Source organism: Phoca vitulina, unplaced genomic scaffold (genome assembly GCF_004348235.1).
Source record: "Phoca vitulina isolate PV1807 unplaced genomic scaffold, GSC_HSeal_1.0 scaffold65, whole genome shotgun sequence".
Taxonomy (NCBI): domain Eukaryota; kingdom Metazoa; phylum Chordata; class Mammalia; order Carnivora; family Phocidae; genus Phoca; species Phoca vitulina.
In genome coordinates, this window is record NW_022589768.1 from 4,012,749 (window position 1) to 4,030,972 (window position 18,224).

At 53.4% G+C, this 18,224-nt stretch overlaps 1 protein-coding gene across 7 annotated transcripts in view; it reads left to right on the plus strand.

Annotated features, from left to right (window-relative positions):
• HOMER2 (homer scaffold protein 2) overlaps window positions 1–18,224 on the plus strand; it is a 114,648-nt gene that overhangs the window by 41,562 nt on the left and 54,862 nt on the right. The gene's annotated exons all lie outside the window — the stretch shown is intronic.

The window sequence follows — 18,224 nt, forward strand, 5'->3', positions numbered from 1 at the left end:
GGGCAGAGCAGGTCAGGAGCGGGGCTGGGGCGTCAAGGTCAAGAATCCACATGTCAAGCTTGAGGCGGTGAGTGGAGTGGGGAGAAGGCAGTTAAGTCTATGCGTGTGGGGCTCAGCAGAAGTCGGACTGGAGATAGGGCAAGGTCGTGATGGAGAGACGGTGGGCAGAGGAGGAGAGGGCTGGGGGGCGTCCACGGCGGTACAGGACGAGGAGCCAGCCAAGAAGAGGGTGGCGCGGTGGCAGGGAGGAAGGAGGCGCTGGGCTGATGGCAGCGGCGTGGCCGACGGAGAAGCGTCTCGGGAGGAGGGCTTGGGCAGCCGTGTTGCTCTGCTGAGGAGTGGCCTCCGACCAGGGGACAGTGGCACCGCTGGCGGCCCTCCCGTGAGCTGGGTCAGTGGTGAGGTGGGGCCACGGGCCACGTGGTTGACAGTGAGGGGAGGCTGGGAAGCAGAGAGGGAGCGGAGAGTAGGACAAGAACACGAGAAGCGGCTGGCGAAGGGAAGATGTGCTTAAGATAGGAAGACCCCAGCACCCATGGATGCGGACGGGGATGCTGCTGAGAAAAGGTGGATGACGGAGGAGCCAAGACCCACAGGGGATGACAGAGGTGGGGTTCAGCACCAGGGGAAGGGCTGTCCCTTGGAGGGGGGAGGGAGGCACCCTGTCGTGCGAGGGAGCCCCAGTAGGGGCAGATACAGGCAGGTCTGGGTGTGGTGGAAGGTGCATGAGCTCTGGTCGTGGCTCCTGTTTTCTCCAAGAAGTATGGGGCAGGGTCACAAGCCGAGAGCCAGGGTGGAGGGCAGGGTGTGGGAAGTTTGAGCAGAAGAAGGTGTGGATTGTCTGGGAGTGGATGGCAAGCCTGCTAGGGAACCCCAAGCTTGTGGGCCACTGCAGAGTGACGGTTTGAGGTCAGAGAACGTGAATTTAGAGTGAAACTTGTCCACCCAGTTTTGTGATGTTGCCCAGTGGCTTGGGTGTGGGCCTGGGGGTGGGGGGGAAGGATGGCAGGGTGCACCCGGCTGGAGTTTCGCCAGGCTGGGGAGGTCGGGTATTCACAAGAGATTGGCAGCAGTGATGGACCCATGGGCTGGGTAGGGGCCACGGAGGATGAGAGGGAAGCCAGGAGGTAGCTGGTGGAGAGCGAGTAGGTTAGTGGATTGGAGGTGTCTGTGAGGTAGGAAATACATCAGCAAGCGGGCTAGAAGGATGGGCCATGTGGGCAGGAAGCCAGGGACCCGAAAGTCACATTCTGAGGGGTGCTTTCCTGGAGACGAGGGGTCCCGCGCATGGCTGTGGGAGAGCACCACTGAAGGGGTGCAGGGAAGAAGGCATTGCAGCAGAGGACAAGGAGCGGAGTCCAGGGCATTGGGGGGTATCCAGGTGCTTGGTGACCGTGACAGGAGGTAGGTAGAGAGCGAACCTGGGCCCAGAACTGAAGCCCCTGATCGGTGGCAGGAGATGACTTGGAGGCTGGTGAGCACGGGCGGAAGGCAGACGGCTGGGATGGCCTCGCTTCCGTGGGCGTGGTGAGAGCCACCTGCTGGGGCCACGAGGACACCATCGTCTGTCTCCCCTGGTGTTCTGCCTGCGTGCGAGGGGAGAGGAGCAGAGCTGTGTGCAGTCCTCAGGGACCAGCCTGGTTTCGGGAAGGCGTGAAGGTGAAGGGAACACCCTGGCTGGGCTGCTGGTGTCTGTGGATCCCAGGACAGGTGTCAGCGAGACCCTGGAGGAGTGGACAGCGCAGGGAAGAGCCTGGAGCCTGAGTGGAGCCTGAGACCAGGAAGGTGTGGTCTCTCGGCTCTCCCAAGAAGGGGTGGGAAGTGTTCATGTCTTGGGGTGTGGTGATGGGGCAGATCTTCCCGAGCGTGTGAGAGACTCGGGCCTCCTAGTTGAAGGTGAGCTCCGTGTGAGTCAGCCCTGGCGATGTGTCCGTCCCAAACGCCAACGGAAACGTCGAAGACCTTCGTCGAAGCATGTAATAGCTGTAATGAAGGAGATGATGGGTCTGCTTCCCTGTGCAGCTAGGACATTTGATTCTGGCCCAGAGTTCATCTAAATTTAGACGTGTGGAAGCCTGTCTGGAGGAGGGCAGCAGAGCGGGAGGGGTCTGGACACGTTCTGTGAGGGTGGCCTTTTTTCTGGTCTTGTTTTTGTTTTTAGAATATTTAATCTCTACCTCCAATGTGCGGCTCGAACTCACAACCCTGAGCTCAAGAGTCATGGGCTCCACTGACTGAGCCCATCAGGCACCTCCCCCCAACTCTGTGAGGGTGGTTTGAAGGAGGGTGTCTTAAAGAGTGGTTTCTCTTTGCAGTTCAGGGGTCTGTGAACACCGCTCCCCCAAACTGCATGGTGCATCCTATGCATGTGCTTTTCTGGGGAGATACCCATAGTTTTTTGTTTTTTGGTTTTAAAGATTATTTATTTATTTATTTATTTATTTGTCAGAGAGAGTGAGAGCATAAGCAGGAGGAGTGGCAGGCAGAGAGAGAGGGAGACTTCCCGCTGAGCAGGGAGCCCGACGTGGGGCCCGATCCCAGGACCCCGGGATCATGACTGAGCCGAAGACAGACACTTAACCCACTGAGCCACCCAGGCGTCTCAAGATACCCATAGTTTTTATCAGGTTTTCAAAGGGTCTCTGACCCAAATGAGATGAGAACCGCTGTTAAGACCTGGGGGTGCATTTAGCTGGAGAGGGAGAGCTGGGGTCAGGAGGTGTGGGTGGGGGAGGGGAGAGTGGGTTCCATGCAGGTGACCAGCTGTCATTTGGTGTTGGGGGGCTCGCTCTGTGTGGACTCAACTGCTGGAACCTGAGGGAGAAGGAGGCACAGGGAGCCTGGGTTTGGCTCTGGGCGTCTGAGGGAACCTGCGAGCACCTGTCACAGGTGGGGTGTGCACAGGGCAGGTGAGAGAACCGGGGGGCCTGTGATGCCAGCAGGAACTTTGTCCCGATGTTCTTGTTCTGAGGAGTAACCACCTTGGGGTGTTGCCGGGCTTTCTCGGTCCTCAGGGAGAGTGTCTCTGAGGCGAGGCCCCCCGCGGGTCCTCAGGGGCGAAGCTCTGGGCTACAGGGGCCCTGGGAAACCTGCCTGCCTTTCTGGAGACCCAGGACTAAATACCGACTAGGGGAGTGGGCCCTCCGCCCACTGGGGGCCTCAGCTGATTCCTCTGTGATGGCGGAAGTAGGTTCCTTATGTTATCGCCTTAGCTCCTCCCGACGTCTCATTCAGGGTGGTGAGCCCGCCTCATGGGCCCTCCGTCGCCCACTATGTGGTCTGTGGCCCTGGGTTCCCTTCCACCCTGTGGAGCTGGGTGAGGCTCCTGGGCCGGGGTTGAGCACAACTTTCTCTCTTAGGGGGGCCCCCGGATGCCCCCGCACCCAGTGCGTTCGAGGGATGGTTGGGCTTCTACCTCACTTTGGCACCAACAGAATCAGATCCGCTATATTTGAAGTGACTCCCATGAGACAAAAGTGATGATTAATCGAGTTTGGCTCTGTCAGAACTTCCTCTTTTTTTTTTTTTTTTTAATGTTTTGTTTTCTCTCAATCTTTTTTCTAAAAGCAGGCACGCCGCACCAAGGTTGGAATATTCTGGAAGACTGGAATTGGAATCCCACAGTCTGATTGAAAGCCATATCACTTGCTTTAAGGGAGGGAGCTAAAAAAAGCCACTCCTTGGCTTCTCCCATGAATTTTAAATATTCTGAAAATGTTGCCCACAAAGGAAACAATGTCTCATTCCTTAAATAATTAAGTAGAGTAGACTGAGAGCGGGGTATCACCCAAGTCTGGTCACACTGTGGCCTCTGGAGGCCTCTTCCTCAAGGGGAGAGCTTGGGTGGGTGCCCGAGGAGGTTATCCTCAGGAAAATCGATGCGGCTTCAGACAAGCATTTGTGAAATTGGCGCAACCCTGGAAATGTCATGAAAGAGGAGGAAGGTGGAATGTGCTAGAATGCAGGCCTTCCTCCGGGAGGCCGCATCCATCAGTTGTTTGCATTAGCCCCGCGAACTCGGAGTTGGTCTTATTTGTCCCCTCACTGCCACGTGACTGCCCACGAGTGATGACAGTGGCCTCAGGCCAAGTCCGTATCCTCACAACCACTATAGTATTGGCGCTGATTTCTGTATGTACTTGGTAGAAATTTCTGGAGAATGTGTGTAAGGGAGGGAAGGCTACTTTATCTTCTGGCAGGAAACCCTCCCGCCAGGAGCCCTGGTGGTATCTCAGACCAGGCCGATTGTTTCCCAGCCACCTGCCCGCCTGCCCATTCTGTGATTACACAGGATCCTCATCCCCGAGGCCGCAGCATGCAGGTGCTGGACAGACATGGGGTCATGCCAGACGGTCACTATGCTGTCTTCCTGTGTTTCCGTAGAAATGTGAGTTGAGTCAGGGGAAAGAGAACTACTGTGTATCGATTACTGATACGTATCATTTCATTGGAACTTTATGATTTACGGATGAGGAAACGGGCGTTCAGAGAGGGTGAGTTACTTGGGTAGGGTGACGCCTCCAGGGCACAGAGGGGCTGGCGGCCATCATCCGAGGTTCACACTCTGCAAGACTTCTACAATTCCATGAGAAAAATGACGTTTGTTTCAAAAGTACAACTTGTGATCTAAACTGTCGCTGAGAAAGACGTGCCTCAGGGAAGTTCTGTCAGTCCACCTTTAGAAGGGAGGGGTTCAAAGCAGGGATTTGCTCTGATGTGCGCACGGCTGTTCACACATCTCTCTGGGCGGTCCACAGATTTCTTCCGCCCAGAATCTCCCGAGCCGTTCTGTCGTCTTTCCTTCCTCATCCTTCTGTCTCTCTCTCAGGTTTCAGTAGAGGTTCTCAGGATGACTTAATTCTTCAGTCTCGTTGAACTGCACATTGCGATCACATCTACTGGGACATTATTCAGATCACGCAATAGAAATCTAAATCTCCGATAAGTAAACCTGTTAGTCTGGGTCTACATCTGATCAGTGATAGCAATATTAATCTTGACGGGAGCAGGGCTGTGAGCTCTCCAAAGCCCAGGTTGCTCACCCTCTTCTTGGCAATGACTCAGAATCCCTCATATTTTTCAGTGGTTCGCACTTTAGGGGGTTGCTTGCATTGTTTGCCTCGAAGATGCATGAGAGCTCTTTTTCTTTTTTCCCTCCCCTCCCCTCCCCTCCCCTCCCCTCCCCTCCCGTCCCCTCCCCTCCCCTCCCCTTCTCTTCCCATCAAATGTTCTGGCTGCATTGTTGTAGCCGGGGCTCTCCTGCCTGTAACAGGACTTGCCCATTAGGAACCTAAGTGGAAAAGTGGGCAGGCACCTTAGTGATGTGGTTTTCAGGAGTGCTTTACGAATCAAGCCGCATTTTATCTCCATAGAAGTTGAGGGTTTCAAGCCCTTTCATCCTAGGTAAGGGGTCAGACCGAGTCTGAAGTAGTGAAATTTGGTGCTCTCCATGCATCTTATAAAAATTGTTTGGTTTATTTTGATGTCCCTTTCCCTGGAGCAAATCTCTTACCCCTAATGGTTAAATTAGCCTGGTGAATGATGAGTGCAGCTTGAAGAGGAAGTCACAGGCTGGAATGATGATCAGAAACCTGGATGGGACCTTGTTGCGTGTTTTTTGCTGGAAGAAGTTCATGGTTGAGGGTCTTCTAGGTCATCTGCTTTTGGAATGAAAATTTTCAAGTGGTTGGTGACAGGTAACAGTCTCCGCTCATCCGTAGGATCACATGTTTGCACGGCAGAAGCAGAAGTCCCTGTATGTCTGGGTCCAAGGGCTTCTGGTGGTGTGTGCTTGGGCTTATCAGAGTCAATGCCTGTGCTGTGCCCAGATGGCAGCCAGCGGGGGTGGGGGTGGGGGTTGGGGGGGAGCTGAATTCCAGGTGGAGGTTACCTTGCCTGCAGCAGAGTCAGCCCAGCGGTGCGCGTCTTACCCTACCTCTGCTCCCCCACTTACTCACTTAAGCCACATTTACTGAGTACCTCCCGGGATGACTAAGACAGATTTGGCCCTGTCCTTGTAGAGCTTGTGGTACAGCAGGGAAAATGGAAGTTGATTATAATTCACTCATTCATTCAGCAAGTATTTGCTTAGCGTCTGTATTTGCACCCGGAGCCATTCAGGTATTGGGGATATCAGTAACCAGACGGACAGGAATCCCTGCCTTCATGATGCTTATATTCAAATGACACACACAACAAATTAAAATATAACAAGTATAACAAATAAGTAAAGTTTAGAGTGTAGGGGAGGAGAACTTTTCCTTTCTTCCCTTTTTGGTTCTTTGGCTGGTCTAATAATTAAATGTACACAGAACAGATTAACGAGAGTTAATCCTCTTCCGTACAGGAGCCCCAAAGATAGGAGGCTCAAGGAAGTGACCGAAGCAGGCAGCTTTTTCACCTTTTAGACAAAGAAACAAACTTGTGCAGAATTGGAGAGACAGGTTTGGGCTTGGTATGCTCAACCAAGCCAGGGTTTGGTTAAACAACCTTCTCAGCCTTGAATTTCCTGTCTCTGATGATAAGGATGCCTTCTGCCCTCCTGGTCCAGGAAGGATACCTTCTCATGGGATGATTTATTTACCTCCTGCTTTCAGGGGGACAGAGGAGAGTCAGATTATCATTCTTGCAGCTGCTGTTTCTGAAGTAACTTTAATTCAAGCTAATCGGTATGCCAAAGTGTTATATTTTGGGGTGGCAAATTGTGCTCCCCCTCCGTGGCATGCCGGAAGGTGGTAAGTGCTGTGGGAAACAGGCAGGTAAAGGTGATTGGAAGTATGGGGGGGGTCAGTTGCAGAGGGGGACGCATGACATGAAGATTACGGATAGGTTGGAGTTACAAATCAATGACAGGTTATGACAGAGGGTTGGAGGGCTGAGGGGAGAGAGAAGAGAAGTCTGAGCACCTGGGGGTGGGGGGAGGATCATCCCTGTTGTGTATTGAAATGATTGAGAATCAAGACAGGAGTCGTGTAGGAGGGAGGGACCGTGGCCCAGGAGCTAAAATCATCAAGAAATGAGGGGGAGTGACACGGGGGTTGCTGGTTGACGGCAGCAGCTAGGGGTAGTGGATGACGGTCTGATGACAAGTGATTGAAAGCTGGGGAGTTTTCGGGGGGAGGGAAGAGAGTTGTCTGGAGGGGCAGTGAGGAACCCTTGGTCCAGTGGTGCGAAGCGCTCAGAAGGGGAGTTACAGGGCGCGTAGTGGGGGTATTGGCCTGGGATGGACGGGCTGGAGATGGCTGCTGGGATACTGTATTTTATAATCCATATGTATTTGGTCTTCATCCCATTCTTGGCACAGAGCTCTTAAAACCTTTGGAATTTCCTGAGAACCAGAAAGGTGTCTTTTGTTATGTTAACGAGGTGGCTTTTGGAAGGCACCAGAGGAAGGGGGCTGGTTGCCTGGGATGCCAGCTCTGTGATTAGAGGGTTGGAACTTTCAGTCCCAGCCTCCACCGTGGAGGGGAGAAGGGCTGGAGTTTGAATCAGTTGCCAGTAGCCAGCGATTTAGTCCATTATGCCTACATAATGAAGCCTCCATAAAACTCCAAAAGGACAGTTCGGAGAGCTTCTAGGTCGGTGAACATGTGGAGATTTGGGGAGAGTGACGCACTCAGAGGGCATGGAAGCTCCACACCCCGTCCCCACACCTCGCCCTGTGCATCTCTTCCATCGGCTGTTCCTGAGTTACGTCCTTTCATAATAAACTGGGGATCTAATAAGTACAGTGTTTCTCTGAGTTCTGTGAGCTGCTCTAGCAGACTAAAGGAACCCAAGGGGGGAAACTTGGATGTCTAGCTGGGAGTCAGAAGCACAGGGGACCTGGACTTGCAGCTGGGGTCAGAAGTAGGAGCGAGGGGGCCGTCTTGTGGGACGGAGCCCTTAACCTGCGGGATCTGATGTTGGCTCCAGGTAGATGGTGTGAGGGCTGAGTTGAATTGGAGGACATCCACCTGGTTGTCTCAAGAGAATCGCTTGGTGGCGTGAGGGGGAAACCACACATTAGAATTGGGTGCAACATCTTAGCTTCCCTGAAGAGGTGCCATTTGAGGGGTTGGCAGGTCCAAAGGCGGTCAGGGGGGAACAGGAACTTTCTAGGGCTACACGCAGGAGGAGGCCTGCTTCCCATGGGTGGGGGGCAGTGGGGGCATGGAGCAGGGAGAAGAGGGGGTTTCCCAAGGTATTTGTTTAGTGCTACGGGAGGAAGAGACCTGTTTTGGTAGTTGGAGGCTGCAGAGAGGTCAGAGGGAGGTTTTCTGTGGCCACCCAGGAAGTGGGCCAGGCAGAAATGCCAGGGAAGCCCCATCTTACTGATCTAGTGGTTGATCAACATGGTACAAACAGGCCTGAGAAGTACCATTCGGGGCCGTGAGTCCTTGGACAGGAACTTGAAGGTTTGGGGAACTCAGAATTTTCTGGACTCTCCGCTAACTGTTGGGAGTTTGGGAAGAGCTTTGGGAATGCTGCAGGAAGACAGCCTCCGTGGAGATGGGTTAGGGTTGAGCCGGTTTGCTCGGAGACCTGCCAAGCTCCTCGGTGGAGCCTCGGCCTGACCATGGTGATTGGAGAGGGGAGAGGGGTGTAGGGAGGGGGTCGGTAGAGCACGGGTGTGGGACATCTCTGGGGCCCGCGGAATGGACCAGCGTGAAGGGCACCTGAAGCACTATGTTTGGGCTGAGGCGGCTTAGGTGACTGTCACTTAATGGCCCTGACCTTGGGCACTTCACTTTATCTCTTTTCCCCTTTCTGTTTTCCTCTGTGAAACGGAGACTCAGATGCTGATTTCTCAAGGTTGGTGGGAAAATCAGGTGAGAGACGGATGTCAGTACACAGCAGGATGGCAGCACGCAGCTGCGGACCCACACATGCTAAAACCTCCAGGAGGGACCTTTTCTGAGGGACTGCTGAGACGGGTGGGGGGTGCTGGCACGGAAGGACCACGGAAAGGAATTTCCTATTGAGAAAACAGATACAGGAGGGGAGTGTGAATGTCACTCGCGATGGAAATGTGCACAGAAACCCGCAAATCTTGGAGAAGATAAAAATGAAGTGGGGAGAAGTCTACACACGGCCATCTGGCCCCTTGGAGGAGACGGGCGATGTGTCCTTGGTGCCGGAGAACAAGCTGGGGCCGTTCTGGGGCCAGACTCCGGGCCGCACACACGGGCCCCAGCTGTCTGGCACCTGCCGGCTGCCTCGTTCTGTGCAAAGCCCAGCGTCGGACCTTTTCTGAAAGAGAGAAGAAACCGTGGAAGAGCCAGCACTGTAGTCGCATGTTTGGTGCATTATAACCCGGAGACCACAGAGCCGCCAGGCCTGCCGCGGAGTGACAGGAGAGCACGGCCGCCTTCCCTAAGGCTTTTATTTCTCTCCGCGGCAGCCCTGCCGGTACCCTGTACGTTGTCCTCCCAAGCCTGAGGACGGTGTTTGCGCCCATCCCCTGTTGCCACCTCTCTGTGCACCCCGTCCTCTCACTCCTTCGTGGAGACGCGGTTCCCGGCCCAGGCTGTGGCTCACGGTGGCTGAGTCGTGCTTTCAGGCCAGGCAGGGCACGTGGGGAGAGGTCTTTCGGGCAGCGCAGCGGGGTAGAGGGAGGAGGAGGCTGTGGGGAAGCCGCCGAGCCTCCGGGGCTGTCCCGGTGCGGCCTGGTGCTGGGAGGGTGCGCACGTCCCGGCGGGCCCGGGCACGAGTGCGCCCCGGAAGAGAGCATCACCAGCCGCTCTGCGGCAGAGAGTCTCCACTCCGACGAGGGTCTGCTCGCTCGCCCTGTGGGACTGCGAGGATCCCACCAGCTGGCGGCTTGTCACCCTGGGCTCTCTGCCACTCGAGTTCACGCAAAGCTTCTGGCTTCAGCTTGGAGCACGTCCTCCACCAAGGCCCCAGCAGAGCTCTGGAGATGAAGACTGATCCCTACCCCAGGGGGCTTATTCCCCACTTTGGGGGGTACAGCACACCCATAGGTACCCAAAGACAAGGCAGAAGAGGAGGGCCACAAAGGAGGGACGGAGAGCTGGGCTCCAGGGAAAGAATGCCGTCTGGTGGTGGAACCAGGTGCCTCTGACGGAAGAGCCGACTGGTCTGCACTTTGCCTTGAAGGACGTAGGATTCTGCCCGGTGGGGGCTGGGCCTGAGCAAGAGGCATTCCAGGCAGAGGGCACAGGCTTCCTGAGAGCACAGGTATGCGGTGAGCAGGGACTTCTGTGAAGCCTGGAGGTTGGGTACAAGGATTGATGGGGAGGAGACCACACAGGTGGAGACAAAGCCTGGGTGAAGGACTCGAGTTTCGGCTCCGGGGGCCGCCCTCAGAGTCCGTCGGTGAATAGCCGGGCAGGGTGGACGCCTGTGGTCGGTTTGAATGGGGTGTGGCTGACGCAGTGTAGTACAAGGGCATCAGGCACAAGAAAGGCTCCCTTCAATTTGCGCCACCCGTTTGAGGTCTCCAAGGGGCCTGTGGCCTCTCGCTCCTCCCGAGCCAGCCCAGGCCCCGAGTCGTAAGGCCCTGTGGCACTGTGGGAGCAGACTATATTTGTGCGTCTTCAAATGCCTCTGTTCATTTTTAAACCAGAGGCTTTGTGAAGCAGGGATGTATCACGCAGGCTTTGCTTTTGAGTAAAAAGGTTCTCTCGGACTAATGGGACCAGCAAAAGATGTTCTCGATATAAAGCTGTCCCTGCTTTTCATTGAATGCCTCAGCGCAGGTATTTGGCGTTCTGGGGAAGGCCACAGAAGTCCTTTGCTTTTTAAACAAAATCCTGGAAAGAGGAAACCCACATGCAGTTTGCCACTTCCCTAGCATGTGTGGGCAGATCTGTGTCCTGAGCAGCCATGCTCAGACAAGGGGGGTCCGCATGTGTCCTAGGTGGGACAAGGTGGGCTGTAAGTCTGAGCCCTGCCAACCTACCCACCCCGACTCCCACCAAGGGGAGCCTTGGACAGGGGGCTTAGAGGAGAATGTCTGCTGTCTCTTCAGCATATGCAAGTTGTAACTGAAAAATTAACGTGAGAGTAATGGAGAGTCCAAGATGGAAGATTCAGCACATATGCTTATTTATGCCTTCCCTCCCCAGAACCATTAAAATGATAATAATGCAATTACTAAGGGCATAATTCTATGACAGCAAGGTAAACGGTGAATGGGAGGGAACTATCAGCAGCTGAGAGATTACAGCAAATTTCCAGATGATAGAAAGCAGGCAGGGAAATGGTGAGGCCAACAATGTGTCCGACGAGCCCAGAATGCGGCGGAGGGGCTGGGGGTGGGGAGGCAGTGGGGGCCAGTCTGCCCTGCGGCCCTCCGGAGAGCCTCCTGATCCAGCCCACAGGTCCAGCCCAGGGCGGGCCTGAGAAGTGGGGCTAAAAGCTGGAACTTTACTTGAACTAGGAATACTGTGTTTATTAGGAGAAACTGAGGGCATGTGAACTTAACTGGCAGAGGCGAGGCTGGGATTGGGGGGTTGTGGTCAGCATTGTAGAATAAAGTCTGTGCTGGTCTGGCAGGGACCCGGCGTGGGTGGAAGGTGTTTGAAGGCATGGTACTAGGTGTGATCAGCCGGGGCAAAAATATGGAGTGCTCAGAGCATCAAGGAGTCAGGAAGAAGAACAACCAGCAAAATGAGCCTCTCATCAGATAAAACGGATACAGGACAGTAGTAAAGCAAGGCTTGGAGAGAAAATCGTTTGTTAACCATTGAAAAAGAAATTTCATATCCAGTGTGGTCAACTGAAAAATGCCCCCCTTAGATATTCGGTCCCAAATCTCTGCAACCTGCAAATGTGACCGTGTATGGTAAAAGGGTCTTTGTGATGCGATTAAAGTAAGGGTCTTGAGATGGGGAGATTCTCCTGAATGATCCCCATGGGCCCTACATGCAATTACAGGTGTCCTGATGGGGCAGAGGCAGAAGACAGAAGGAGATGTCGGGACCTCAGAAAGAGTGATTTGAAGATGCTGAGCTGCTGGCTTTGAAGTCCAGGAGGCCAGGGGTGGATTCTTCCCCAGAGCCTCTGGAGGGAGCGCAGGACTCCTGGCCCCGGGGTTTCAGCCCAGTGGCACTGACGTCGTGCTTCTGGCCTCTGCAGCATGAGAGAGCACCGTCCTGTTGTTTAAAGCCACCAAGTCTGCGCGGATTTGTCGCAGTAGCCCTAGGAAACACGCACCTCGACAAACCAATCCGACGAAAAGGCAGTTACAGATAGACAGGTCCTTAAGGGTTACCTCCCACTCATTTTGAGGGTCCACACCAGTAAGACAAGGGTGAAAACTCTGAAGGAGACAGCTGGGGGCAGAGAGAGAAGTGGTGTTTTCCAGGAGTCCAAAGAAAAGAACTCCCAGACAGATGGCCGTGAGCGGGCACCCAGTGCCAATTAGAACTGAGAGTCACTGGTTCCAAGAATAATATCTTCAGGACAGAAGCTGGAATGGATTCCAGACGATGGACAGAACGAACAAGAAGCTGGAAGACACTAGGGGGGGGGGGGGGATGGGCTGTGTTTCCTTTTCTCAGTTGGCAAAAGAAGGCAACAGAAGAACTCCACAAAAAAATAAAAACAATCACAAGCACATCATATTCCAAATATGAGACACACTAAGATACCACCTGCTTTTATTTTTTTTTAATTTTTTTAAAGTAAACTCTGTGTCCAACGTGGGGCTCGAACTCATGTCTCCAAGATCAAGAGTCACATGCTCTACCCACTGGGCCAGCCAGGCGTCCCTATACTCCCTGCTTTTTGGACAGTTGGGAGAGCACTAACCAGAAGCTTCTCTCTGACCTCGATGCCATGAGCTTTTTTCTTTGAGGAGCACTTGGCTCTGGACATTGGAAAGGTCCAGAAAGAAATAGGATCCCAGCACATTTCCTGGCTCTGCAGGGAACAATATTTGTATAGTCATAATAATGTTCTTTTTCTTAGGTGGTTACACAGTACTCTTGTGTTAACTTACTTAACTCTTCCTCGTACTGGACATTCCATTTAATTTCTGGTTGACCTTTTTGTAAGTCACGCTGGAATCTGAGGTCCATCTGATCCATGAAGCCGTTTCGTTGGAAGGGCTGGAGAAGTGAATCGTTACCCTGGTGATGTATAGTTATGTATGGAGGGGCCAGAGGCCTCACGTGCAGGAGTGGTGACCCAGTTCTGAAGGGAGGTGGCTCATCTAGACCAACCCCGTTATGGTGCCGGGCACCAGGCCAGCCTGCCCTGTGGGCCTCCCAGCTCCTGTACCGCCGAGCAGCCTGGGGCTGCTTCCCTGAGCGGGTGCCTGTAGGCAGGAGGGCATGTTGGGGGGGCGTGCAGACTGACTCACAGGTCAGGTACAAACGGGAGAAACCCGAGCTTGTGTATGTACTGACAGGAAGGATCCAGACGCAGAGAGAGGCTCTTATAATCAAGTTCGGCGGTTCCCAATCGGGAAGAGACAGACACAGAGCACATTTTTGTATGGCACCCGGGTAAACGGACGAGACCACTCATGGTCAGAAGTGACCCGCTGGGCACTCCAGTTGCCCCAGCTTCGGCTCTGCACCCAGAAGCTCGGGGAGATCCTCTTGTCAACAGGCTATTTGCTCCCAGCCCAAAGACATCTGTGCAATTGAGAAAAAGAGACTCCTTTCTCCAGATACCTTCCAGATACCTGCCACGAGCCAGATGCTGGACAGAAGTCTGCAGATCTTCTGTGAGCACCCGGAGATGGACATCCTCAGATCGTGTGTTGCGCAGCCATTTGCAGGTCGGCTCAGCACGCCGGTGGCCTGTTTGAGGACGCTGCATGCAAGGAGACTGAGGGCCCGGGCGGCGAGGGAGCTCCCCGGGTTTCTGGCTCACTGATGAGCTGATGGTGGGAGTCGCTGAGCTAGGGCTGCAGGGAGAGCCTGCGGGGAGGTGAGGTGCAGGTGCTGAGTTCAGCGAGAGCACCTGGGCTGCAGGTACACATCGGGGTCCCCAGGGAGAGATGGTTCTTGACGCTGTGGAAGTGAGTGCGTAGAAAGATTTCCTGGAGAAGAACTGCGAACAAGGGAGCCCCTGCTGAGGTGGGGCCTGGTACTCGAGTCGGATGGAAACAAGGCCTCGTTGGAGGGGACTCAGCACCCTGTGGTGTCCTGTCCCCGCAGGATCGCGCTGCCCTGGAGCATCCCTGGCAGAGACCTGTGGCTGCCTTACCTGAGCCCCGGACCTGCACCCTCAGGTGCCCCCTCTCTGCTCAGTGCTCGCCGGCTGTTCCTGCCAGTGAGTGCAGTTGGGGAGGGTGGGACCGTATCCATCTCTCTGTCCCTGGGGCCAAGTGTCGGACTTCTGAAGGCCTCTGGTGAGTGCAGACAGAGGGCCAGAGTTGGATGTGTGGATGACGCGGGGCTCCGGCAGCCCTACCAGCTCCCGGTCCCTGGTTTCCTGTGGGGGCTGAGCTGCCCCACAGAGTGTGACCAGGCTGGCCCCATCCTGCAGGGCTCAGGCCTCAGCAGCTGTCCCAGGGGTACCCCAGGGACTGATGGAGGCCTGTTTGGGGGCCCCACCCCTGTCCTTTTGAACCAGACGAGCTGGTTTACACTTTTGCCCTTGACAATTGTGGGAGATGACAGTTGTTTTGCCTTGCTGGGCACAAGTGATAGAATTTCCACGTTACATCAAAGCCAAATAATTTAGTTTAGCAACTATTTTGGACCTACTGTGTGCATGGGCCTACAGCAAACAAAGGGCTGGTGAGAGGAGCACTGTTTCCATGTGTCGGGGTAAACTCAGGTGGCTCTAGAGCAGTGGGCTTATTTTTATTTATTAGGTTTCCTTCCCTCAAGACATCCAGTGCTTCGGCCTCATAATGTTAAATTCTGAACGCGTCACTTCTCCCTTCTGCGTGCGCCAGGCTTCGTAGCTGCCCCCGCGGGGCAGATCCCCCGGTGCTCGCCCCTCCTGCATCGGCCTTTGGTGTCATGTGAGGTGTCCTTGGGCGCAAAGGGAAATGGCTGTCTGGCTATCCCCACCCAGGGGCCTGGGAGAGCAGGGACAGGTGTCCACGCTATTTCATTCTTTCCCCAAGACAAAGGGCGGCTGTTCAGCTCTTAGACGGCTTGAACTGGCAACTAATGTGCCTTCGTCTTTGGCTGGAATCCTATCAGTTCTTGAGGCCACCTTGGTGAAATCCTGCTGATTAGAAAGCTATTTGGCAGGTCTATGTGACTTTGATCAATAAAGAAAAGAGAAAACAAATTATTCTTTCATAAATACCGCCCAGAAGGCCAAAATCTTTCAATAAATGGGGTCCGCAGGGAAGACACAAATAATAAATTACTTCCTGGTCACGAGGTTGGAAACCAGTGGGTGAACTGTGAGGTAGAATCAAACCCAAATAATAACTCAAAGTGAGGGCTCTGGCTTTTTCTAGAGCAGCCCCTGGTTTGGAGATCCAGCCAAGCGCCTGGCGCTCAGAGGGCACCTTGTGGGCTCAGGTCCTTCGCTGCCAAATCCCCATCCAGCTTCTGTCATCTCTGTCCCCTGGCTATCTAAACTTTTTTTTTTCTTAAATCACTTTATTGAGGTATAATTGACCTACAAGAAACTGTCCATATTTAATGAGTTTGGAGATATGTACACACCCATGAATCCGTCACCACAATCTATGCCATAAACATTTCCATTCTCCCTAAAAGCTTCTTCCTGCCCTCTTCATCATCATTATTTGTGTGTGTGTGTGCACGTGTGCGTGCTAAGCACACTGACTGTAAGATTTACCTCTTGCAAGTTTCTAAGTAAACCGTGTCATATTGTTAACCAGAGGAACCAAGCTATAGAAAGTTCTTGAGAGCACCGGCCTCTCCCTCTGTCTGCTGTGGTGTTGGGGCCCTCTCACACCTGTCTTGTTTGGTCCACGTGGTTGTGCATTTGACCTTCAGCTTGGGAAGCAAGAGACAGGGGCCTCTCCCTTGCCCAGATAGCACTCCACATTGCACGCATTTGATAAGCCTGTTCTCTCTCCTGCCAGAGAAAAGCCCGGCTGCACGGTCACCATTCCACACTCGGTCCCCTGTGCACACACACGTGCCCCAACACAGGCAGGGAGGGAGCTCCCTGGATCCTGGGGCAAGTGGCTGTGGCTTATTTCCTGGGGTGTTTTTAGTGCCCAGTTCAGCCCTCTCATGTAGCTGCTAGTAAATGTTTGTTAAGTATGTATCTGTATCAGTGTACGTAGTTATAAGAATGGGAACATAGCATGATGCTATTTTGTAACCTTATCTTTTCTCTCTCTTTTTTTTAAAGATTTTATTTATTTATTCATAAGAGACAGAAAGAGAGAGAGAGAGAGGCAGGCTCCCCGCTGAGCGGGGAGCCCGATGCGGGACTTGATCCCAGGACCCTGGGATCATGACCTGAGCTGAAGGCAGATGCTTAACCATCTGAGCCACCCAGGCACCCGTCCTTATCTTTTCTCTTAATGCCCTGTCCTTAACGTCTGCAACCCTAGTATTGCCTAGGTTTTGTGGGAATTCTGGAACCTATAGGTTTCCCCCACTTTCCTTTCTTTCCTTTTTTTTTTTTTTTGTTGTTTGTTTTGTTTTCTCTGAAGCAAGAGATTTTGAGTGACATTCAAGTTCTCCAGCCACTCTGCTGTTGGGCAAAATATTCGCAACATAAAGTTCTCCATTTTAATGATTTCTAAATGTATTCACAATCCACTGGCATCGAGAACTTTCATAGTGCTGTGCACCTGTCACCACCATCCACCTCCAGATCGTCTTCGTCTTCCCAAATAGAAACTCTGTCCCCACTAAGCAGTACCAGCCCATTCCCCACTCCCCCCGGCCCTGGATAATCACCCTTCTACTTTCTGCCTCTATGAATTTGACTGATTCACGAAAGTGGAATCATACAGTTTTTATCCTTTTGTGTCTGGCTTATCTCACTTAGCATAATATTTTCAGGGTTCCCCTGTGTTGTAACGTGTATCCAAATGTCGTCCCTTTTATGTCTCAATACTGTTCCATTATATGTCTGCCCACTCGTCTGTCGGTGGACACTTGGGCTGGGTCAGCCTTCTGGCTCTTGTGACCCATGCTGCTGTGAACATGGCTGTACAAGTCTCTGAAGGTGGCCCCACATGCTCCTTGTTGGGATGAGATACCAGCAGTGAGGACAGTGGCTGAGATCTGGGGGCAGGAGGGCTGTGTGCTCTGGGCTGGGGCATACTGGGTCAGATTGGGGGGCCCCTGCTGGCAGGCACCACTGGCCAGGAGCGGCCAGGAGCAGCCGGGGCGTTTCCAGCTACACAAAGAGATTCTAGAAGGATCTGGAGCTCTCCTCTCCTTGCAGTTCAAGCCTCTGCAGGATGGTCAAAGTAACTTAGAGGCAAAGTAAGAAAAGTGGAGGCACTCCCTGGGCACTGGGGGCTTCTATAAGCCTCCCCCCCTGCCGCCCCAGGGCACAGGGATGCAGAGCTGTAACTGTCCAGGTCACTCTAGACAAACAGAGGAGGGCAGAACCCAGAAGGACATCATCCTAGCCTTGAAATGTGGCCCACCCATAGTCTCCAGGTTTGCTTGCGTCTTCCAAGGTTGCCTCACGTAAAAACCATTGGCTGCACTGTTTACCGAATTCCTTTCTTGCCCCTCTCTAAACCCCACCTCTCTGTGTTTTCTGTATTTCTAAAAGCATGAAAAAAAATTCTCCTGTTAATAAAAGATTTTGAAATAAGCGGTCTCGTTCCTTCCTTCAGCAGCAGCTACCAAGGAAGGTAGTGGAAACTCAGAGGAGGCACACATTTTGTCTACTTGGGGTGTGGGTCCCCTTCAGTTAGGTCCACGAGCATCCCTCTAGAGCGTGCTAAGTATCTGTTAGCGTCCATGTCACACCCACAAGGATGGCTATAATCAGAAAGGAAATAACAGGTGTTGGGGAGGATGTGGCCAAGTCAGAACCCTCCAGAACTGGCTGGTGGGAACGCAGAGTGGTGCAGCCTCTTGGAAATCAGCCTGGCAGCCCCTCAACAGAGCTGCCCTATGACCCAGCAATTCCACTCCTACGTATGTACCCAAGAGCCAAGAAAACACATGTCCACGTAAAGGTAGGACACAAATAATTCATAGCAGCATTCTTTATCATAGCCAAAATGTGGAAACCATACAGATGTCCACCTCCTGATGGATAGAGAGACAAAATGTAGTGTATCCATACAGTGGACTGATGTTCAGCCACAAAGCCCCGTGAAATATTGAGACACACCACAACACGGATGA